This window comes from Sturnus vulgaris, chromosome 5, assembly GCF_052056855.1.
Source record: "Sturnus vulgaris isolate bStuVul1 chromosome 5, bStuVul1.hap1, whole genome shotgun sequence".
NCBI lineage: Eukaryota > Metazoa > Chordata > Aves > Passeriformes > Sturnidae > Sturnus > Sturnus vulgaris.
This window is the reverse complement of record NC_142247.1, coordinates 13,315,647-13,340,734: the sequence shown is the minus strand read 5'-3', so window position 1 is coordinate 13,340,734 and position 25,088 is coordinate 13,315,647. Positions and strand designations below refer to the sequence as shown.

At 41.5% G+C, this 25,088-nt stretch overlaps 1 protein-coding gene across 1 annotated transcript in view; it reads left to right on the top strand.

Annotated features, from left to right (window-relative positions):
* ST8SIA1 (ST8 alpha-N-acetyl-neuraminide alpha-2,8-sialyltransferase 1) overlaps window positions 1-25,088 on the top strand; it is a 112,355-nt gene that overhangs the window by 72,892 nt on the left and 14,375 nt on the right. The gene's annotated exons all lie outside the window — the stretch shown is intronic.

The following is a 25,088-nucleotide window of genomic DNA, read 5'->3' as shown; positions in this document are numbered from 1 at the left end:
GGTTTGTGGGGCATGATTTAAAAGATTTGATCTCCCTTCTACTTTAGAAAGTGCATTTTTGGGTAAGTTTTGAGTCAAGCTGCTGTTTACAGACTGGTGCAGATATGTATTTAGGAAGGTGGATGAAAACCCCGGTCCCTCATTTTCAGACAGGATAACAAAAACACAAGGGAGCCATCACAGTCCAGCAGCGAGTCAGTGAAGCCCAGAGCAGCATATCACTGGTTCTGTGCCCACTCTCTGATCATAGGTGTTTGCTGAGGTACCTCCTGTGAAGAAGACTTAATGTTCTTGGCCACTCACACAGTTTATTTCATGAATATTAAATCTGCATAAAGAGATTAATGAGACCTGCCAGAAAATCTGTTTCTGTCCACAGAGTTGCTAATTGCTGTTCACACACTGTCAGATTATTGCAGTGTTTGGCTCTTCCTCAGATGCAGAAGTAAACATCAGGTGACAAACTTACTGTCCAAGAAATTTTCCTCTGTCACAGAGTGGCAGGACCCAGAGCATTCTACTTTGCTAGGAGCCAATGATGCCCATCAGGGGTGTGTCTCTTTCTGTTAATTTTCCACAATCACTGAGGAGCCACAGCAGAGAAGGACCTTCAACATCCTCCTTTTATTTTTGTCAGTGCTCCTGGATGTTGCTGGGTCAGCTAAGTTCTGCAGTACGGTTTGCCTTTCCTCTCATTTTGCCCTTTGCAACCTTGTGTGAAAATATGTCTCTGTGATATGAAGCATTAAATAACCACCATTAGCAACAGACCTGGAATCCCAAGTGAAAAAAATCATAAATTAATAGTGGTGGTGATTAATTATTTAAAATTATTCACTTGGAATAAAGTGGGTGTTAGATATCAATGAATTTTTTTCCCCCTGTGTGTGCTTAGCAGTTGCCAAGGAAAATTCTGTCCTATAGAGACAACTACCTTTTAAGGGACTAATTCCTTCTTCATATGAAGGGAATTCATGCTTGACAGTTTCCAAATTGTGTTTTGTTCTCTTCAGGTGGCTCTATTGAGGCTCTGATGGAAATGTTTAGATAACAGAGGTATGAGAGCTGAAGCCCTGAACCAGAATTTTCCATATTAATTTTACTTGTCTTGCACTATTCATAAAGGCTTCTCATCCCCTGAGGAACACTCAGTGCTCATAGCGACAGCAACATTCCAGGGGTCAGGGCAGAAACTGAGAAGCAAGGTCTATGTTGTGTGCTAACTTTCAGATGTCAGGAAAGATCTTTTGCTTTAGATATTTGTTTGAGAAATTTGCTGTACTGTTACTGGCAAAGAAGGGGGTTGGTTTTTAGAGTAGGTGTGGAGTTTCTGATGACCTTGGTTAGAGCTCAAGTAACAGAACATCTTCTGCTTAGAACTGAAGTGAGACTGGTTTTGCCTTTGTAAACAGGGTGAAATTCCTAAATTGAGCTGGAATATTAGGTATTCTAATTCCCATTTTCTGGTTTATGCTTTATTCAACCATTTATTCTGGCTTTCAGTGTAAAGTAACATTGTCTAACTGAGGATGTGCATGGGGCCTGAATCCAGCTTTGGAAACCTTCTGTCCAGTGTCATTTTCAGTGGAGGAAATGAGGGATAGCTGGTCCATCAGCAAAGTCTGAGAAGCCAAGAGACTCCTTCCCAGCCCTACAGAGTGAAAATTGCTGCTGCTGAAACCAGGAAGGAACGGGGTGGACTGGCAGGAACAGACAAGGTCCAGGAAGACCTTGGGGGTGGGGAATGAAGGTATTGGCAGATAACAAAGATTTAAACCCTAGATCTGCTGCTCCTCTTTCTTGTACTGTGTTTTCCCCTTTCCTCACTGAAGATTTGCATGGAGGGAAGCCAAACTATGCCAGTGCTGCTGGATAGTTGGCCAGGATAATGTATGGGACTGATGTGGGGGTAATGTGTGCCCTGAGGAAGGCACATGTTCCCTCTATTGCAGACAGGCCAGCCATGAACATCCTTCTGCAGCCTCTCGGCTGTAGGACTGGCCTGTGAATTGCTCATAAGGTACTTTGCCATTTCTTTTAATGCTGTTTGCCAGGAGTTTTGAGCCATGCAAAGTGACACAGGGGTTGCATGCATAGACTGTGATCAGTGAGTGGAAGCTGTTCAGGCAGCTCTGACAGCAGCAGCCTCAAGAAAGAGGACATCCTAGGACATGATAAAGGGACAGCTTTCAGAAGGGTGGCTCGCTAATAGAGCCAGGCATATGTTGTCACTGGTTTTCTGTGCACATCGTTTCACTTGGTGAGAAAAATTGGTTCAAACCTAGATTTGCCCCCCCTCTGTACACTTGCTCACAAGAGATGAGATGATTTATTTTTAAAATATTTCCTGTAAATTTGCCCTGAATTCTAGGGAAAGTTAAGGAGGGGGGGAAAAAAGGGTGGCTGAGTAAAGAATTTTAAGAATAAACTGTTTATAAGGTAGGAACTCATCAACTATCTCCCATCTTGAAGCAGCTGTGGACTTTGAATGAGAACAGCTTGAATATGGAGTGTTCAGTGCTCATAACAAACTGCTTTCAAATTGCACAGCACGGGTCATTTCAACACTTAAATAATTTCAATGACTTTTTGATGTGCACATGGACCACTCAGTGGGCTTTGGATCACTTAGTAGCCCTCCTAATAACTCAGATCGTGGTTTATTTGCTCTCCCATATTCACTTAGCTCTGAGTTGTGAGTTGATGCAGAAATTATTTGAGTCTCTTCATGATAAATTATATTATATTAAGCAGCATGCTTCATGTCATATAAGCCTTGACTCAAAGATCTGTCTGGATTAGCCATGCAGGCACAGCTGGAGTTACAGTTAATGGATAATATCCTCAGCTGGTGCATTATATCCATATAATTCTAGTGAAGCTAAGGGAGCAACACTAATTCTCACCATCTGAACAGCTACAGTTCCTGCAATTGCTCTCTTTCTCTCAGCTGCCAAAGCTGATGTTTGTGTCTTAGTGCTTCTCCAGCAGAAATTAATGATATCTGAATGGGGCACAGTGCCCTATAAACAATAGCCTTTGTTTTGAATTGTGTTAGTGTTGGGAGCTGCCTTTGCCTTTCCTCAAGATTGAGGTGTGTGCAGCACTTGTGGAGGACCAGATTTAGGTCACTTGTGAGGTACTTGTATTTTTTACTATACCCTTCATTTGTGATGGAGGTAGCACTGAACTAAGGCTCGTTATTTAAATTAACAATTCGTAAATCCATTTCATAGCATAGCCCTTAATTAGAGACAGATTCCCCATTTCCTTTAAGATTTAAATTATTTGCACTTGTGTCTGCTTTCCAGCTGTCCACAGTCAAACATAGCCAAATAAAATTATTACTGAAATCTATTACATAAACAAGCCTGTACTTATTAAAAATGCAGGTCAATAATTTCAGAGTATTTTTCAGAGGAAAAAAGTGTATTTTCCTAGTCCTTGGGAAAATTTTTATTACAAAAAACCTATACTCCAGCATTATTTGTGGTTTTGACCAAATGAATTAAAAGGAGTAGTTTAAACTGTCTTAGCCCACCTCCAAAACCAGTCCTCTCCAGTCTCTCAAAGACAGGAGAAGCTGCTTTACCTGGTGAACAATGTTTGCAGCTATTGTATCGCACTTCAGAAAGCATCTTTGCCAACTATCTGTGCATCTCAGCATTTGGAATGGAAGGGCCCATGAAAAATATTGCCTAATTCCCATCACTTAAGGCCAGCAAGCAGGAAAACTCTGAATCAAACTCTTAGTAGGCTTTTATTCTCATTGCAGTGTTCTATCTCCCAAATCATTTACTCTGGATTTGCAATTATGTAATTAAAAGCAGAATTTAGGCTTGTTTTGCAGGAAAACTCAACTTATTAGGAACCAGAAGCTACTGGTTATTAGCTGAAATTCTAATTTCATGTTTTTATTCAATGATGAACTACAGAATGACTAAGGCCCTTCTGGCAAAGATTAACATTGATAGAAACGTTAGTATTTCCAAAAGCCTCTCACTCTCAATTGCTAAATATTTTCCAATGCCTATGCCTTTAAATACACGTGATTTCTTTAGAGAGTGTGATTGGATATTTTTATGGTGGATAGCAGGGAGGGCTGCCTTATATTTTGCAACCTGACTTTATGATGACTACCTGTAAACCAGCAATGTGCTGTTGGCCACCAAAACACTAGAGTTCCTTTCTCTAGGAATCAGTCAGTCAGTGATGTCTGTGGCAGCAGCAACATATTATTCAAAAAACGGACACTATTATCCCGTGTTTAATTTCCTGCTGCTTCATTTTGCTTTTGCCAGGGGACACTTGGAGCAGTTTGAATATGAGGAAAAGCTCCTTTACCTTTCCTTGGATTTAAATGTCCAGGATGGGTGGAGTTTCACAGCTTCACTGTTAGTGAGAACAGTTTTATCTGGTTACAATATGAGGAAAAAATTACAAATATTTTAGCTGAGCACTGAGAATTGAAAGTAGCACCTGGCATCACAGGCATAGGCAGAGTAAACCTGTGAAGCCCAAGAGCTGGTAGCTGAGCTGGACAGACAGACAGACAGCTCATCTGTGGCAGCAGTGCCTACCTACTCTTTCACCCTGTTCTAGCAGAAGTGAAACAAGAATTTATATCCTCCCTGCAGGACACTCGGAGACCCTAATCTCCACCAGCTGGTTATTTCAGTTCTGCTCTGAAACAGGAAAATACTTTTTCCTGTTTATTTACCATTTTAACAATTTAAAATAGAGCTAATGAGTAACATTTTACATCTTTAACTTTTGATGCTTAAAAAAATCTGATTAAAAGATAATCAATTTAGGGGTGATTAATAATTTTCTCAGAAAAAGTATTTTTACATTAGTTGGTGAAATCTCTTAGAATGATTATTCTTCACTTAAACTTTGAATTTCTGTCCCCTTTCTAGGGATGCTCTAGAGCCTTATGCCTTACATGTGTATTTATTTACCCAATGCTGTACATGGATTTAAGTGCCTCATTCCTAACTGCTTGCTACTGATTTGAGATGGAATTTGTGGAGTTTGGTGCATATTCACCAGCCCAATTCATCTCCAAGTGTGGTTTTAGCAAAGTTGCAGAGCTTTGGGTGGAACCAGCCTTCACAAGTTTCATTTTCCTGTTTTTCCTTGGAGTTAGTAACCCCTAGCAGGAGTTGAGAACAAACACTTGGGAGAACAGGTCATTACATTTTAAATCATCTTACAATGAATGTGAGTCAGAGCCTCTAGCAATTCTGAAAATCCCTCCAACTGTTTCTGTTTAGCTTCCCACTGTGAATTGTAACCCCTTTTAGAGAGACATCCTTTCTTCATGTCCTTGCAGTCACCCATCAAACCTGGGAGGGCTGTTCTTGTGGAGCTGTGAGTCTGTCACATCTGCCAGCATCAGTGTCTCTTAATGTCATAACCCCTGGATTTTAAAAAGGATCACCCCTGAAGTGCATTTAAAAGTGAGAAATCCGCGGGGATTTGTGGGAAAAACCCACAGGTGCAGGGAATTTCAAGATGTTCAGAGAGTGATAGGAGGATGATAGAGGGATAGAGGGATAGAAGTTGTTCAGTGAGTGAAGGTGAATTAGGCCACACTGTGATATCTGGAGAGAAGATTATAGTCCACAATTTTCAATGCTCCACAGAGAGGACAAGTTTTTCAGTCAAGTGACATCAGCCTGTTTGCCATAGCACTGCAAAAGCTTAGATGATGGTGATGATCATTCTAAGAGTTCCCTGGCATGGAATGGGGGGAAGAGCTTACAGTAAAGCTTTTTTAAAATCGGCAAAAGCAGAAAGTTGATCCCTGAATTACACAGCAGCCATGCCAGCTAAAAATGGATCAGAGAAAGCTGTTTTCAATATCAAGAGATTTCTCTCCAGATATCCAAAAATGCTCTCTCATTCACAAAAAAGAAAATGTAATTTTTTTTATTGCCCTGATAAGCTGGGACAAATACATGATTCAGTGTGCTCCAGGATTGAAATAGGGCTTAAAGTCCTTGTTGTCCTTATTTTCTTCTCTATTAGAAGCAGGCCTTTCTTCCCCCAGCCCTAAGTCAGAGTAAGAAGTCTGGTACATTTAGTAGAGTCACAAAAAAAGAGATGGTGTGTCTGCCTTGCTTCTGGTGTAGCTCTACCTCCAGGAAAGAAATATTTTATGTGACATTTCAATGATGAAGGTGAAAAGCATTAGAGCTGCTTGGCCTTTGCATGCTGTTCTGGACTTACTTCTCCTTGGTCTCAGGACAAATTAAATGAAAGAAGTTCAATAAATGAATGCTCAAGAGATCTGAGAGTGAAAGCTGTGGTTTGAAATCCTAAAGATGATTAAAGCTTATTTCCTCACTGAGTTTGGACTCAGTTACAACAGTAGATTTTAGATCCTGTCAGGCATCGCTTCCTGGGAAGCAAAGATAGAAATACTCTTGGCTTTGCATGGAATAAGGCAGTTCCTTGTTGTTCATTGAGGTCTTGCTTCCAGCCAGGCAGCAAAATCAATGGATGCAAACACTGTGCATGTTGCTGTGCATTATTTTTATGGTAAAAGCCACCTGTGCATTACTCTACTCTGGAGGGTGTTAAAAAAAAAAAGGAAGTCTTGGAAAATAGTCCTGTGGTGGCTTCTGAGAATTCATGTGACTGTTGTGAAGTGAGGAGGAAAGGCAATAGGAGATTAAGAGGGAGGGATATATAGAGAAATGCTGTGCTGTATAGGTACTTGTCTTGTGGTTACACACTGGCCAAACACCAGGCACTCACAAAAGCCACTTCCTCACCTTCCCCTGCTACAGCTGGGCAGAGGAAAGAAAATAAATTTAAGAAGTTGAGATAAGGACCAGGAGAAAAATGCTGCAAGGGAAAAACAGGCTTGGCTTAGAGGTACAAAGTGAGTTTATTACTAACAGGATCAGAGGAGGACAATGAGAAATAAAATAAACCCTTAAAACACCTCTTTTTCCCCAGACCCTCCCTCCTTCCCACCGACAGCACAGGGGACAGGGCGTGGGGGTTTTGGTCAGTTCATCACCGAGATTTTCTTGCACTGCTCAGGGACAGGAGTCCTTCCCCTGTGAGACCATGGGGTCCCTTCCACAGGAGACAATTCTCCATGAACTTCTCCAGCGTGATTCCACTCTCATGAGCAGCAGTGCTCCCAAAACTGCTGCAACGTGAATCCCTCCCATGGGCAAACAATCCTCCCAAAACTGCTGCAGTGTGGGTCTCCCTTCCCACGGGGTGCAGTCCAACAAGGACAGGCTGCTCCAGCCTGGAAGCAGAGCCCTCTCTCCACTGGGTCCCACTGGATCACAGCCTCCTCCAGCATCCACACCTGCTCTGGTGTGGGCACCTCTGCCACGGCTGAGGGGGGATCTCTGCATCCCCCATGGATCCCCACGGGCTGTGGGGGGATCTCTGCATCCCCCATGGATCCCACGGGCTGTGGGGGGATCTCTGCATCCCCCATGGATCCCATGGGCTGTGGGTGGATCTCTGCATCCCCCATGGATCCCCATGGGCTGTGGGGGGATCTCTGCATCCCCCATGGATCCCATGGGCTGCAGGGCACAGCTGCTTCCCCATGGTCTCACCACAGCCTGCAGAGCAATCTCAGCTCTGGCCCCTGGAGCAGCTCCTGCCCCTCCTCTGCACTGACCTTGGTGTCCCCAGGTTGTTTCCTTCACATGTTCTCACCTCCTTCTCTTCTCTATCTGGAGTTAAAACTGCCCCCCTATCTTTGTTTTGATTTTCTTTTTAAATCTGTTACCACAGAGGCATTACCATCCTCTCTAACTGGCCCAGCCTTGGCCAGCAGCATGTCCATCCTCAGAGCCATCAGGGATTGGCTTTGCCAGACACGGTGGAAGCTCCCAGCAGCTTCTCACAGAAGCCACCCCTGTGGCCACCCTGCTGCCAAAAACCAGGCTTTGCAGAACCAACACAATTTGCTACAAAACAATTTATCAGGAAACATTATGAGATTTTTACTTTATGCTATAAGTCAATTGACAAGGGTCCTTTGGAGAGGTTTGTGGGGAAGGAAGCATGTTACTGAGCTGCCTCAGTTTAATTACTACTTTGCTGGTGTTCCCATAAGCAAAATAAATGCTCTTGCTCTCATGGTTGTAACTTCCATTTATCACTGAATGACATGTGAGAAATGAAATCAGAGCATTCATTTATGTATTTATAAATCCAAGTCTTGCAGAATTAGGCGTCTGAGGTAAGGGCTAGGCTTGCTTTTTCTTCCACAGAGCCTTCCTCTGCAATGGGTGTTTCAGAATTTTAAACCTCCATAAGACATCACCAGTTTGAACATGGATGCAGATGTGAGTTTCAGCACTCTGCAGATTAATCCAAAAGATTTGAAATTGTAAATCTGAGCAGCCTGTGTGGATTCACTGCTGTTCACTCATCAAAACTTGAAACTTCTAGCAAACCACCAAAAATCAGTATGTCCTCATCAGCCTAATGATAGAAGATGTCCTGAGCCTGCCTGGCCTTTGAGTTGAAGCCCTTGTAGTCAGTCACAGGAAAGGTATTGAGAGTTTTTGTGGTGTGGAGAGATAGTGGCTGGACTGAAAGGGTGATAAATTGTTACTATGCCATTAAAACTGTTCAGGAAAACTCTGCAGGACTGACCAGATGGGAGATTCTCTCTCAAATGTTGGTGTGCTTAGTTTCCCTCCAGTGTCAGGGAGGCAGGTCAGACAGATGCTCTCTGCACTTGCAGCTGTGGCTGCTCTCAGCAGTGTGGCAAAGGGACTTCAGGGTCCTCCAAAGGATGTTTTTACTCCTGGCTAAACTCTGCTCTTAGTAGGAGCCACGTGGTTCTGTGAAGAACAGCATGGATGTTGGATGACCAAGTGTGTTTAAATGGCAGTGAGTCCCACTCACTGCCTATAAGAGACTGTTTTTTCTTTCCTTGTTTCTGCCCTTTAAATCATTTAATAACAATGCAATGAGCCTGTGAGCTCTGCTGCTCTGTTTGCTCTTCCAATTGCCTTGTCCTTGTCTTTGGTGATGACCTCTCAGTCACTCATAACCTCTTCCTGGTTAATCTCCTTTTCCACATGCAGTGTTTAAACACAGTGCTCTTCCTCCAGAGGATTTACTCCCTGTGTGCATTTCCTTTGGCATCTCTTCCTTGTGACTATATGGGCCCCTCCTCTGGGGAGCTGAGTGCATCCTGTAAAAAGGCATAGATTTCCTTCCTCCTCATCTATCTTTTCTCTTCTGGCCATGCATGCAGCAATTTCCAAGAGATTAATAGGAATAGAGAATGTGTAAAAACACAGGCTAGGCCAGGTCCCCATCTGTAATCATTAAACCACATTATCATGTACACAAACACAGCACATCCACATCTGGGCTAAAACTGTTCTGCTCCACACCTGACCTATTGGAGAAGCTCTGGTGTGAAAAGCTATTTGCAAAGTCTCCTAAAAATGTGTTTTGTCATATGTTTCTGTAGTTGCAGTATTTTAGAGGATTTAAAGTGTAGCCACTCCCTTGGTTTTTGTTTTTGCTGGGTCATAAAAGAGCATAAAAATACCTGAACTGCATCATATTCTGTGAGGCTTTAGTTATAGTGTGCGAGGTGTGTTTCTTTGATATTATTTGGTGTCTCAACGGTGTTTATCAGTTTGCTTTGTTTTCCTTCCTGAACTGTAACCTTTTCCTTGCAGAGCCTGTATTGGGGCCATACCATGCCAACCATTTCAAACACCTTTATCGAGCACAGTAATAGTGATAAAACTAGAAAACAAGAGATATAACTCACCATGAACAATTTTATAGAAATATAGGCACCAGCACATCTTTTTCTTAATGATGCTCTCAGCTGAGTGGCCTTGGGATCCTGGAAATAGGAGGCAGGTGGATGATGGAGTTGACTGTGCCATGCTGGGTCAGCAGGTGGCTGGTAGGGACAGTGGTGATCTCTGGGACCTAGATTAATGTTCACTAAGAAGAGAGAGAAAAGATTTTGCTAATAGATATTAGCAAAGCATGAAAATGCTATTCCTTTGTGCAGGAATCATAGCCTGGAGAAGGCAATGGAGAGATGTGTGAAAGGTTATATTTATTTAAGGTTTATTATATTATTTATTATAATTATTATAATATCGAAAATATAATATCTAAAAATATAATGGAATAGCTAAAAATATAATGTAATGTAATCTAATATAATGTCATATAATATAATATAATGTAATATAATATGGTTCTATTATATATTTATAATCATATATTTATAATAATGAATATTATTATCTCTATTATTTCTTGTATTATTAAAGGTTTATATATTTCTATATAAACCTGTGTCACTTTAGGTCACTTTTGTCTTTCTCACCCTCTCCATAAACTGAACTCAATCTGTGACTCCCTTGTGGTTTGCACATTGCTGGCTTTAAACATTTCTTTCCACATAATTGTCTTTAAACATTTAAATGGGAATTTTCTCCCTCTGTTTTAAGGCTGCACCTCTCAAAGCATCCTTCCATGGCTTTGACCTCAGCCTGTTCCTGGGTGATCTGTGAAGCCTTTGCATTGTTTTTGTCTCTGCCTTTTGTTTGTCTTATTATCTTGCAACCCCAGCTTTGCAACGAAGGCATGATGAACAGTGTGAATAGTTAGCATCTGCTGGCTGATGTAAGTCCATGCAGCCACCTCATTTCATAACTTTCTCAAAGTACTCCAAGGTAAAGATGATTTTGCACAGTGCAATTGTCCTTTTTTTTCAGAGCGAGGGAAATGAATCAGCTCAAGAAATGTGGTAACTATGAAAAGGCAAAGGCTGGGCCATCTCTAGGCAGGACTTTGCCTAGGGGAGTTAAAAAATGGTCAGACACTCTTATGCCTGGTCTCTGGCTACCTGCACTTGTGCTGTACAAGCAGACGTTCAGGCTGTGCTGATGAGACTTTGTTTTTATCCACAATTACAGCTGCAGTGTTTTCCCTGAACTGTGGGAAAATTATTTTCATCATTCCAGTTTCTTCCTGCGTGATAGACATCTCCACACATGTCCTTTCATTATTTATTTACAGGCCTCAGCCTTTAAAGGCCAAGGAAATTTTTTGAGTGGTCATCCTTAAGGGATTGTGGCTCGTTGCTTGCACAGGGTTTAGCTGAGGCTGGTGAACTGTTGTTGACTCCAAAAGGCTTGAAAAAAGTCCCTCTTCCTTTCCTTTACTCCTTCCCCTGAGACTTCACGTTTCAAAATGCTGCTGCTGGGGTAATTGTGTCCTAATTGAGGAAAGTCCTGGACTGACTCCACTGGAGTCAGACATGACATCAGCAGCGTTGCCCAGGCAGCAAGTTCCATCCATTGTTCCTGTGCCACACACTTCCCTAGTCCCAAATCGGGTGTGTAACCACATCCAATGATCACCATCTTTCAACAGGAGGTGCAGCCTTAGCACTTCAGGCACAGCACAGGGATTTGGATGTGGTCAGTGTTTGCACTTGCAGGAACAAAGCAGACTTCTTTGTTATCAATGATTTTGTTGTCTAAGCAGCATGTTCAGTGTGAGATCCTGGCATTAGAAAAGGGATTATTCCTTGCTTGCAAGCAGATTACTTGTCATAACATGTTCAGGGTGCACTGCTGGTGCCTAATAGACCCATCTGTCATCCCTTGAATTTACAAGGATAACGCAGTCCCTCAGGCTAAGGTGATGTATATCATCTCAAAAGTGCATCCGGGATCTATATCAGGGTGAGACTGAATTAATCTCTGTTAGATTGAGATAACTTCATTCCAGTGAGTTTCTTGCTATGATAATGATGCAGCTGGATTGTAGGTCCTCTGTCATCAAATAACAGCTTCCCTTTCATAAAATTCTTATCCTATTTGATTTGTGCTGTGTTCCTGTATTCTGAAGTCAACAGGAGTTTCTTTTGGGGTTCTGTCAAAGTGGGATCAGACCTTCTTGTTTGAAAGAAGTCTATTTTCTTTGATGGCATCTGTTTCTAGAACTACATTGGCATTTTCCATATTTCTCTATCTCTGAGCTGTTTATTTCTACTTGCATTTTAATGACTGCTTCTGGCTGTTTTCCCTTATTCTCACTAGAGCTTTTTTGGATCTCCAGTTGAGCTGATGAGGCATGGAGTTTATGCAATGTTTTTTCACTTGGTCTCATTGAAGATACAACATACCTGGGAGGATGTATCTGTTGTGTGTGCTCTGTCACAGTCAGCACAGGTGGGCTTCCATCTGGGTTCAGCAGTTCAAGGGTTACCAGCACTGTTTGCTCATTAACATTCCCTGTTTATACACTGATCATCACAGATGTGGGTGTTATTTGCCCCAGCCACAGTATTAATACAGCAAAATCCACTTTTAAACGTGTTTTGAGTTCTGGGGTACATTTTTCAGAAGAATAATATATTAACGGAAAAATAAAATTTGCAATTTTTGTATTTTCAAAAGCAGTTTACAAGTTCTTCTCAGGATAGTATTTTTTTTCAATTAAAAAAATTAGTTGATTTTTACTTTTTCTAAATGGTTTGCAATGGTGATAACTGAAAGTCCAGAAGCAAATATAAAATAGGTCCAAGTATAAACACCAAAATAAGTGTGTCAGTCAGATCCCAGGTCAGCAAGTGATTTTTTTATTGCAGAACATGATAAGAGCCCTCTCTGGGATGTAGTTTTTGGTGAAAAGTTGAATGACTGAAATGAACTCTGGCTGATTTATTTGGGTATCATACTAAATGGCACAGACTACTTTCCTGTTAAGTTCAGCCACTCTCTTTTTGAGGAAGTTTGTTTTAATCAGTTTTTCATGGCAGTTTTCTGCCATCAGGTCTGGAATATACTACAGGCAAGAACTTCTACAGAATTAGTTAATTAAATGATAAATATGCCACCTTAATACTTAATTTCTACTCTCTAACTCCTTTTTTTTGGGGGGGGGGGGGGTTTCCTCTGGCAATGATGCTTTTTCAATTCCTGATTTGAAAGAGTAAATGGTGAAAGGACGTGTCTTGAAAAGGTTTTCAAGATACAAGGAGCAATTTGGTCGGTTAAAGCTGATCCACTGGAATTCTTCATCTTGGTTTCATGCTTTTTCCACAATAGCTGGTTTGTCGGAAGAGGAAACAGAAACCTGCCAAAAACTTTCATTGTGCTGAAAGAGAACCAAATGGTACTGCTGAAAGATAAAGCAGCATGGGGCAAACCAAGCTGTCAGGATGTACAATTCAACAGGGCAGAGAAACGGCCCCAGAATGAATAAAAAGTAGGACCTGAATCTCTGCATCTTGTTTTAGTAGCAATTAAAAATTATAACCATTTCAAGGAACTTTGAGAATAAATTAAGATGGAAAAATTGTTTGGAGAGATTTTATTTACTTCTGTAGCCGATTCCTGACATGTGGGTCACATGGAGAATTCTCCTAGGTGAAAAATCATTAGCAAAATTCTCTCTTCAGCTTTTGTGTATTTTTTAGCTAATGTGTACTTCACTAAAGGCAATCACTAATTTTTCATCAAACATGCAAAGAGCAGTGCAGATGCTTAAAAGTTTTATGGCACTGAAATATGAGGATTTGTGGAAGGAAAATGAGGAAGTAACTTCATTCATTATGGTTGTAATAAACTATTCTTGCATACTGGATTTCTTGTAAAGTTACAGCTTAGCTGTGAATGCTAAGGGATAACGTTAAAGAAATGTAAATAGGGAGCTCTTTATTGCAAATTGGTTTTTAAGCTAATGGGGAGCTTTATTTAAAATATTGCTGTATATTTAGAAATGTTGAACTGGTAACATAACTTTTTAAAATATGGATTTGAATATTGTGATCCTAGAATTTTATTCTTTATCATCCTTGGTTTTCAAACACGGCAATGAAGTTTTTTAATGGAAGGAATGGGCTGCTGATTATATCCAAAACTATAACATGCTCTCAAATGTCAGAACGTTGCAGAAGAAAGTTGAGGGCTTTTTTCCCCAATTCAGGCCATTAAATCAGAAGGTGGCTACTTGAATCTTGTGAGAGCTTTCCCAAAGGAAATAAAATCCAGGCGGATGACAAGCAGGCTATTTTCAGTGGGAACTTGTACGCATATGGAAGTTGAAAGCATGTGAAAGCCTATAGCACTGTAGTCAGCACAAATGTAAAAATAAAGTGAAAAACTGTGGACAGTGCACAGATTGTGCTGTAAAGAGTATTATACAATACTCCATCCCCTCTGTGAGGATGAGGAACACATTGCTGTGATCCTTCAAAGAGAGGCACTGAGTTACTGTCCTCCCTGAGCTGGCAGCTGGGTACAGCCCTGCTCTGCCCTGTCCCCAGCCTGGCATGGCCTCGCCCTGGCTTTTTCCTGCAGGCAGTATCCGGAGCAATTGGGAATGCAGCTTTTTTTGAGGTCCTTTTGAATGGAAAGGGGACAATCAGTTTCTCAGCAGTATCACAGCACTGTGTCCTGGTATACAGGAAGGCTGTACAAAACCATTGTGCTGAAAATGGGAACTTGCACAGGTTCTTGCTCTTCTCTCAGGAAGAAGTTTTAGAACAAAGTTTGGAGTGAAGATGGTGTGGATGCACTCAGTTGTCTGTACATCTGACTTTGAAAGAAAAATACTCTCTGCATCTGGCCTGAGCAAGAAGTTTTTCTCTGTGTTGAGAGTGTGAATTGTGAATCTTCTCATAGATTTTGCAGTATAGCCACAGATAGCTGCTTAAGATCATCTGTGAGTTTTTTATATAGTAAAGATCATCAGAGTTTAGAGGCAAGAGGACACTGATGATATATCCCTGATTCCTTCCACTCATTTTATTTTATTTTTTTCAGCATCTGACAGTCTAGCATTTGATTTTTTTATCCCAGATTTTGTGGTAGTTACAGGACATTACAAAGCATTTCAGGGCTGCTAGAAGCTCATAAAGAGCCTCCTGAAGTCAGCATCTCTTACAGCGCTGACACTGCAGGATTTCCAGAGCTTTTTGCATCCTCTCTGTTTGTTCCTCTTTGAGTTCCCCTGTGGCATCTCAGCTCTGCCAGAATATCTGTCCCTGACCCAGCCCTAGCAGAAAGCCTAAACCCAGGTGATCCTTTGGTCCCTGACTGATGGGGAAATCTGGAAGTGTTGCTACATGCAAACGAGTTGTTCCCAAATAATTGGAGTTAAATTGTGCGGAAAAACATCCAACTGCTGGGCTTGCCCAGGGGACCTGGGGAGGATGGTTTATGCAGCTGAACTAAGTCATCATCTGCCCCATGCCTACCTGGTGCTCCAGCTCTTGGGAATGCAGAGATGGCACTGGGAAAAACAAGGCAGGAAGGAGATGGTGTGTGTTGGCTGAAGTGCTTTTGCAGACTGGCTTTGGCAAAGGAAATTCCTTAGGCATACGAGCATGCTCTTGTGCAAATTGTTTTGCTTTTCACTACATGCTCCTAGGCCCATTAAGCTGGAAATGGAACTGGGAATGGCTTCTGGAATGCAACACACAGAACTGTTTTTGCCTGAGCACTGGTGCTCTGTTTATTTTTCTCACTTCATACTCCAGCATAGTTGCTGCCATCCCTCATTTTTCCTGCTACATTAAACCTGGTTCAGGAATGCAGATGATTATGCTGAATGAATCATCTCCACAGCCTTGTGCATCCAGATGATGTCATTGTCTTTACTTGTATGTTCACAGTGTGCTGGTGGTCCCTGAAACTTTAACTGTCTGACATATGATATCATCAAGACTGAGCTATATCCTAATTTGATGAAAGTTGATGTAAATCCATTGATATCGGGGGAATTGTGTCAATTTAAACACTGCAGACAGAATCTTTATGATTGTATTTTTACTCCATGTCAAAGTATATTTGACAATTTGTCATATTTGACAGCACTCCTTAGTTTGGTCATTTTCAATGTAAAAATGCAGATGGGGGGGGAAAGTAGAAAAAATGGTCTGATTTTTAGAACAAGTAAGACCAGTCTAAAGAGGACTTGGTATTCCAAGCAAAGTGCTGAATTTACTGGAATGTGTAAGGTTACTGCCTAGCTTGGTGAAGCAGAGCAGCACTGGGCACTGTGGCTTTCTGGAGTAGCAGATTAAGGAAGGGAAATTCTAGCCCTGAGACAAATTCAGATAAAGATATATCACTTGTTAAAAACTGTATTTGTTTTCCAAATCATTATCTGGGTAAAGCCTGTGGATAAAAACCCCAGGAAGAGGTTCCCATTGTTGCACATCACCAGACAAATTATTCTGGTCCCAGTCTGTGAAAACATGGAGCTGGATTTCACCACTGGTGCTGTTTGAGTTGCTGCTTTAGGAATATGTGTGCTGAGCTGCTGGGGATATCAAGGTCGGTCAGGCATCATCCCTGAATGATCATTCCAATATCTGTAAGTCTTCTGGGAGTGTGACTGATTCCTCAAGGGGGAGTTTATGGCCGTGGCTGTTCCAGTGATTCATGGCCAACCTCAGGTTCTTTGGAGCTGCTGACAGGCAGCTGCTGACATTTATAGCTACTTTCAAACTTACAGTTTGGACTTATTAAAAAATACTTTAGACTTCTCTAACTGTGCCCTTAAAGGTATTATCTTTTCCTGTGTCTGAGTTGTGCTGCAGACCCCAGACCGGACCTACCTCATCCCTGAAAAATACCCTTGGCCTGGTTTAAGTCCACATCTATGTTTTTTTTGGGTAATATGCTACTGCTGCTTCAGGGAGCCAAGGCACTAATAGCAGCTTTTGTTCCTGTTTGATTAATAAATAATACTTTAAAATAGTGGCTTAATCTGTGTTTGGATCTTTGGTGTTTATTGTAATCACATAAAGCATGTGGAACTTATTTAGTATTAATGTGATTGTCAGAAGTCCTTTGGTAGAATTCCTACTGTAATTCAGGATTAAATGCCCTGAGTATTAAAGAAAAGGAACTTCTTTTTGTGCTGCTGATCTGAAAGAGGTGTCAATGCTGTCTTATGGAGTCAAACTCCATCCAATTCTGACAATTCGTTGGGATTGAGCATTCCCTGAGGTAGAGAGCAAAAGGGGAAAAAGTATTTTTGCATGGTATTTCAGACTGTAAGAAGGTGAGGCCACATCTGAGTTAAGGCATATTATATAAAAAAGAGCCATAGCATCTTTAGATGTGAGATAGGAGAAACAACTGACCACAATTATCAAGTTGCTCCTAAATAATATAAATATCTCTGCCACTGAATCTTCACTGGCATTTGGAAACTAAGAGAAACAGGGAATTGAATGTTCTGCTCCACTTTCTTCAGACAATGCATAGAGGGCTCTAAAATACTCCATGGCTTTCAAAAGTATCATTCTATCCTAGCAAATAGCACTTCTTCTACCTTAGGAAAAAAAGTTTGCTTTTTACTTCTTTTACACTGTGTCTCCTTTAAATGAAGTCAGTGAAGTGTATAAAGGTGTAGGAACTAGAACTTGCACAGATATCAAAATAGTTAAAGATATTTTAAAAAGCTCCAGCATATTTCAGCTATCTGCACTTTGGTTCTATTCTATTATTTTGGTCAAGATTGTTGTAGCTATAGCAATTTAAATTGGGTACAGGCTGTACTGAGAGTTGAGGGGAAACCTTGGCAGTTTGATTGTGTTGAAAAGAAGTTTAAGTGGCATTCTCAGCCTTAAACACCAAGAAGCATCTTAGAAAATTCATCTGGATGATCTACCCAAAATAATGGACTCTCCTAAGGGTATCATACTGGACAAAGTTCCAGGAGCATCTGTCAAGGCTTAAGAAAAGCTAACAGGTCGCTGACATCACTAAAGGACAGAGAAAAAGGAGATTAATGGAAACAGAGAAACATCCTACCAAAAGCTAGAGCTGTTTCCAAAGGAAATTGCATCTATAATAAACTCTGCCTGATTAAATATTTTATCTATGTGGCAGGTAGAAAAAGATTCCAAGAGCAACTAATCAGAGAGATGAAAGCCTAGTGCTACAACCTCTTTCCAGCAACCACATAAGCCAAAAAGAAGCAGAAAACACCCACTCCACCTGCTGTGTGTGTATGGTTAGTTGATGGCCAGCTATAAAAAACAGGTATAAAAAGGAAGCTGTATGAATGATTTGCAGCTTTGTTCAATGTGGAAGACACTGAGATCATCCCCTGTGCCCATGGGGAGGCTCATCAGGCTGAGACTGAGATAATTTTAAGTGAATTTATGGTATAGATACAGGATGGATGTGAATTTATAGGCAGAACTGGGCTCACCCATGAAAAAAGAGTAATGTGTGTACTTCCTCACTGAAAACTGCCTTGGTACTTGAAAACTGGAAGATGTTAGAAATGGGAACAGTGCTTAAAAACAGTCCAAATTAAAAATAGCTCAAGTGTATCTGTAAGGCTGACATCTCTTCCAGCTGATTTGGTGGAGACTATAGTAGAAAATAATATTAGTGAACACCTGGACAAACGTATGTGCTCTTGTAAAACTTTGGGGGTTCTTTGAATAGGTGCATGTAGATATCCAGTAGATAGAGTATGTCTGAATTTTTAAAAGGCTATGGACAAAGGGATTGAGGCAATAGTGAAGTAAGAGAGAAAGTACTGGTAAAATAATTGGTTAGGAGGATGCAGAGGATAATAGATTAGGCAAATATTTGGAAATAAGGTTCACTGGGGTTACTGCATTGACAAACTACACCAGTATCAGGAAACCTGAGCTGAAAATACTTGGATGTACAGTTGAAAATATACTGGCTTTGTTTTTAGTCTTCCTTAAGTGTCTGTGTGAGTTGCAGAAGGGAAGGAAGGCTATTTCAAAGACCCAATGTGCAGCAATCAACACACTTTGGACACTGCTGGAAGCCTTGAGGAGCATCCAATGCTTCCAGGCATGACTGAACAGCACCAAGATTGCTGTAAATTGATATTAGATGGAAGGAAAGTCCTTGGGCTGGTTTGAATCCTCCTGGTTTATTTCCATGAATTTTAATAATAGACTGAGCTTTTGTGTGCCAAGGACGGGAGGAACTACCTTGTCTGTGGAATTGCTGTTTGTTTCTCTCTTTTTTCTATAATTTCAGCCTCATGTTTGGCTGCAGAGCAATTTGTCACCTCCTCTGTTTATACTCAGGTGGCCACTAGTTCATTGCTCAATTGCAATGTTTGTCCCCTTAGGAGTGCAGGTGAGGTTTCCAGTGGGAGCAGCTAACAGAAAAAATACAGAGATCTTCTTTTATGTATTTTAGAGTTGTGTGAATTTATTTTACCCCATTTAAAGTATTTTAGATTCACCACATATTCCTATGGGCTCTGAACTTCTGATTTTCTTACCAAGCTTCTAGTTGACAGTGTTTAAGGGGGATTTGTCCTGCAGCTGTGGCATGATCTGAGAGAACACCAATGATTCATGTACTAAAGTTTAAAATGGGTGCTTATATACTCAAAAGAGAGCTCATCCTAGTTACAGTTCTTGCCATAATCCCTAATAATAATGGATAAAAGAAGCATTTACTGTTTTAAATAATTTCCTTCAGTCTATAATTTCTGTAGCAGAGAGCACCTTTAAAAAGAATACACATTCAAACATCACTGTTTTCCTCTCTCCTGTTTTTTTTTGTAGAGAGCTCCAAGAGTCTGAAGAGAGGATGTAGTTGAATGTCACCTTCACTGATATTTGCAAATTATTAATGTGTGAAGGACGTCATGACATTAAAGGGAGAACTCAAAGACTCAGCTAAAATGTTCTCAGCTATGAATAGGTCTTTCATAACTGCTGTCATTTGGTAGATTTTATTTTATTTGGTAGATTTTGTTTGGGTTACAAAGCACTGGAGGCCAGCACAGTCAGGAGGGTGTAATGTTATTAGCCTTGTGTTTCTGCAGTGCTCTGGTGGGCAGTGATCCACAGGGACCTGTGTCTGGAATGTATTTGAGGGAAAGATCCAGGAGATGATTCTCTGTTCTGCTCCTGTTTTGTTGCTGTCCCAAAGACATAGCGAACAGTCTTAGGGACACTGTCTTAATCCAAAGTTTATCTCTAAAATCTCTGTCTGGGCTTTGTTGTGATTCTTTTTCCATTAAACCTGAGGAAATAGGTGATCTGGTTATGTTTCTTCTCAGCTCTCTCTGGCATGCAGTCCAGTGAAATTCAATGCCAAAGATACCAGACTTAGTTCTGTGTTGTTTGGGGCTTTTCCTAGCTGATTTCATTACTTCTCCTACTTGCCCATCTTCCTGACTTCCAGCTGTAAGAGTTTCAAAGTATTCAGAAGACATAGAAATACCAGGCAGCAATTTTAACAGTACAAGTAATTTCCATCCATGCTGTTCTGCCTGTCCTTCTTTATTATTTCCACTTGTGTGTGACTACAGCAGCCACAATTTTCAAGGAGTCAGACTAAGATGAGCAGCTCATCTTCTGAAAGCTAAGGTCCAAGCTCTCAGCAGAAAGGATTGATGTTTACCTCTGCTGGTTTTGGAAAGAGTAGCTATTAAAAGAACATTTTCTTTTGAGTTGGCAGAATAAGGATCACACACAGTCCCAAAATACCAGTGAACACTGATTTTAATGTTTCATTGTTTTGCTGTACAGGATAGCTCTCTGTTCCCTTGAAAAAGTCAGCTATCCCTTGGCACTATATATAGTATTTCCAGGACCACAGAACAATAATGGGTGGAGGTTTTCAAAAAACTCTAATTAATGCTTTATTCAGGCAGAAAAGGAGCCTACTTCTTCATGGGAATTAAAACATACCTCTGCCATGTCTCACTGGACTTTCTGAATGCATCAAATTATTCTGAAGGTCATGTGCATAGGACAGAGCATCAGTAAGAAACAGCTTGGCCCAGAAAGTCACTGCAAGGAGTGTTTTTTCCCTGCTTATGGGTATTTAAAGATGATGGTGGAAGTACCCAGAATCCCTGCATTGGAAAACACCATTCAAGAGATTTATGAAAAGGAGAATGAGGCAAATTTGTCCTTGAATATTGGTGTCAGAGAGGACAGAGAAGGACAGGCTCTTTGAGGCTGGAAGCCCCTGTCCATCAGAAAGAAGAAGCAGTGTGAGGCCTCAGCAGGCTGCAGGATGCACAGAAAGGATGAGCTGGGCTGAGTTTGCGAGTCAGTCACCCCCTGAGAGGAGCGAGCATCTGATCCATAAAGAGCCAGCAGGGAAGAAGGGCAAAGGGGAAGGAAAATATTGAAATAGCATCACCCCACTCATGCCATGAGCTCTCAGCTGGGTGCCCATGGTGCCTGTGGAGGGACCCACAGTGAGAACAGGAGAATCCCTCCTGCTGAAGGTGTTTGAAATGAGGTTAGACAGCACACTGGGGATCAGAGTTGGTTTTACCATTGACTTTCATGGGATTATAATTGATTCTTAAATCAGGTATCTGTCCTTAAGGTGAGTAAACAGTGGCTTGTGTAGTTGGGAAAGCTGGATTAAAATAAGAAAGGGAGTCCATTTAAAGTGCTTTAAGTGCTCAATTCTCACTCTCTGTGTGGACAAGTAGAAAGTCTCCCTTGCACCTAAAGCATGCTAGAAGTGTCCACATGTGGAATGAGCACATGGAAACAATTTGTTAATCGAGACACAGTCTGTGTGTCAGTAAGATTTTCTGCACAAGCCCCAGAGGGGCACATCATCAAGAAGAGCTGGATATGAGTGAGGGCACAGGGCATTAAGCAGGGCATTGCTGTTTGAAAAACACCTGAGAAATGAGTGCAGTACAACACTCTGTCACAGCAGAGGAGGCTCAGATGTGTACTTGCAAGCTGACTTCTTGTGACCCCAGCTGTAAGCAGAGTCCAACAGCTGCAGCAAATTGCTAAATCATTCTTGGCTAATGCTGACATGAAATTATCTAAATAGTTTTTGTGAGGTTATTGTTTGTCATAGGGACATGACAAACATAAGTCTTTACGCCTTCTGCTCTATTCCCTTGAGTTCTATGTCATAATTTTAAAATAATGCACTATTTCTTTGGCATCTGAGCTGTTCCCCTCATTACATAATTTTACTTTTTCCCTCTGATAAGTCAACTCCCAATTAATCCAGAAGGCTGAATTTGTGACTTTGCAGATGCCAGCAGAGTCAGTGCCTGGGATATCATCACAGGCATGAGATAGCAACTCTCTAGGGAGATCAAAAAGAAACCAAGATGCAAGAGAACGCTGCCATAATTATCCGCAAGAGGGTTAGCTCAATGTCACTGCAGCAAACTCCTTGTGGTTACTGAAAACTTTCTCAGTACCAGAGAGCAGCCCTGTCCCTGAATATCTGCTAAAGAACATCAATAAGAACATTAAAAACAGATTAAAAACAGAACCCAAAACGCTTAATGCTCTTAAGTCTTTGATTGTTCTGTTATGACAATGTGCCATGGCAGTTTTCTGTTGGATGAATATTTCTCTCTGGAAAAGGAGAGCAGAGCATTTAAGGGAATTCTCTAGCTGGTAGCAAGGAAATTATTTCTCGGATATCTTTGCAGCTCTGCCTCCACATGCTGCTGAAGGTTTCTGATTTTAAGTTGATCTTTCATAGGAACCTGATAGAAAAATGTGGTGCTGATTATTTGAGTTGTTCACTGTCCACTGATGAGTGCAGTGGAAATAGGAGTGTCTGGGCTGGACCTGCTGTGATCTGTTTTCACCAGGATTCACAGTCACTCGTGCCTCTCTGGACTGTGGAGCTGCTGGAACACATACTTGCAAATTCCCAAGTGCTTGTGGAGTCTCCAGGTGCTGCTCAGGGCTTGGAAGATTTCAGCTCCAGTTTTATCCAAATGCTAGCAGAAGGTCAGGGGAGGACCCTGAAAGCAATTCAGCTGTTTCTTGCTCCAGGCTGTGCTGGGGAGATAACATCACCTGAGATGCACTCCTGTGCAAAGCACCAGATCATTTGATGCATTTCTTTGGAAGCTGTGTGGGTGTGGTGGAGCTGCAGAACTTCTGGGCTGTGCCACTGAGAGGACTGAAAGCTCAGTAGAGGCCAGCACTAACCAGGAACCAGCAGCTCCTCGTTCTGGGTGAGGATTGGCACAAGGGAAGGCGTTTGTGCCTGTGTGGATGCAAGGGCTGCACCAGGCTGGCAGTGTCTGTGCCAGGACATGCAGGAGACAAACACTGTCGTGCTCCTGTGGGCACTGCAGAGCTTCCAGGGAAAAGCCTTCCTGGTCTCTGTCAAGCATGGGGTAGCCTTCTTGCTGCCTGCTGAGATGGGGGTGGTATGGTACCTTCAAAGCCTGCAGGACTCCCTGACTGGATTGGGAGTTAAAGGAAAACACACTTGAGCTTCCAGCACCATCTCCAGAAACTCATTTATGCACAGCATTTGTCCCCAGGTTTCTCAGCTTCTATCCAGCCTGTGAAGTGTCACAATGCTGGAGAGCACTCCCATTTTTAGAAACAGGGAACAGAAATTTTCATTTGTTTTTCTAATATGTCCCCTCATGAGGTGCTCAGTGTGGGTAGCAGCTTTTTTGGCTGTTAGACCATCAGCCCAGCCATAATCAGCATTTTTTTTATGTTTCTCCATGGCCTCCTGGCCACCTGTATAATGTCCATCGACTGAACTGGGCAGGACACCTAGCAGTACTGCCATCCAGGTCACTGGAATGAGGCATGGGTTTCCAGGAAGTAATGGTCTTCCTTGAAGACAGTTTGCAGCAGGGTGACAAATGCTGCTGTCCCTTCTGCATGGAGTCCTTCCCATGCACCAGTCTCATGGCACTGTTGTTCACTTCTTGTTACTTTAAGGCATTTGGGGAGATTTATTCAGAAGAATTGCAAATATTGTGGCATTTGATAGCAAATTAATATTCAGACACAGTCTCTGGCCCTCTGACACTGAGGAATTTTAATGTGTTCATCCTGAGCTGCATGGGGTTTTTCTAAGAATGATAAATTTGCTGGAAAATGCAGGTTTAGAATAACCACAACTATTTGCCCTCTGAAGTAAAATTTGTGGACTAGTTTTAAGTGGGAAAGGACATGGTACTTCAGGAGTGACAGTGAATGTGCCTCTGGCCTCTCCTCAGCCAAGCTGCAAGGACCCCACAACATCAAGCTGTTCACTCAACACTCCTTTACTGTGGAAGGAAATTTGAGCCCGCAATGCCCAGTGACTGAATGGGGACTGAAAGCCTGCTGTTTGCCTTAGGACCTTTCAGAAGTGATTAGAGACATTAGAACAATATTTGGGTACTAGGGGTCTGAGCACTTAGGTGACTATTGACAGTCTTAAGCTTGAAGTTTCTTTTTTTAATTTGTTTTTTTCCCCTCAGTGACAGTGTCCTGATGGAAACAAAATAGGCTTGGTAGGATGGAGCCAACTCATGGACCTGGTAATCTGCAGGTTGTCCTGCTACTCCTTGGGAAGAGAGGCTGGTAAAGCTCATTTTGGGGAACAGTCATAGGTCTGATAGTGATGGAGGGAGAGGCCCATGTGAAGAGGCACTTAGTGAATTTCTGCCAAGGCACCTTGGTCTTGACTGACCTTCTACACTAAGCTGTGTCCTGGCTGGTTCTAGAAAAGAATGCCAAATACAGTAAGTTATGAAATTGCTGGGTTTTGTTTTGTAGGTTGGGGTTGAATTGATGTCTTGCTTGGAAGCCAGTGGCTCTGTCTCCATTAGCAAATAGCACCATGCAGTAAGAGCAGATTTGCAGAGCAAAAAAGCAGTGGAGACCCAGACAGACTTCAGATTTCAAACCAGCTTCATTCTAATACCATGTGGAGGAAATTTTGCAAATCCAGAAACCAAATATTTAATATTAAAAATGACAACAAAAAGAAGGGGTGTTTTTGCCAAAACAAAGACTACAAAAAGATCTGGCATATATAAGGAGACATTTCAATGCTGGTTTTTTGTTTTGGTTTTTGGTTTTTTGTTTCCAATCATTTCAGCTGAAATTTAATCTAATGCTTCTTGAGGTCATCTGGCGTTCTATTTAAGCCTGTTTGTGTCATTCTTGTTACAGTTTCAAAGAAATTTATACATAAAATTGATCTCTTTATAACCATTTAAAAACATATTATTATACTATTTCTGCCTGCACAATGAAAAGGAAAAGAAAGTCCAGTGCTGCTGACTTAACTTTCTTGTTCTGACTCTTCTGATGTTAGGGA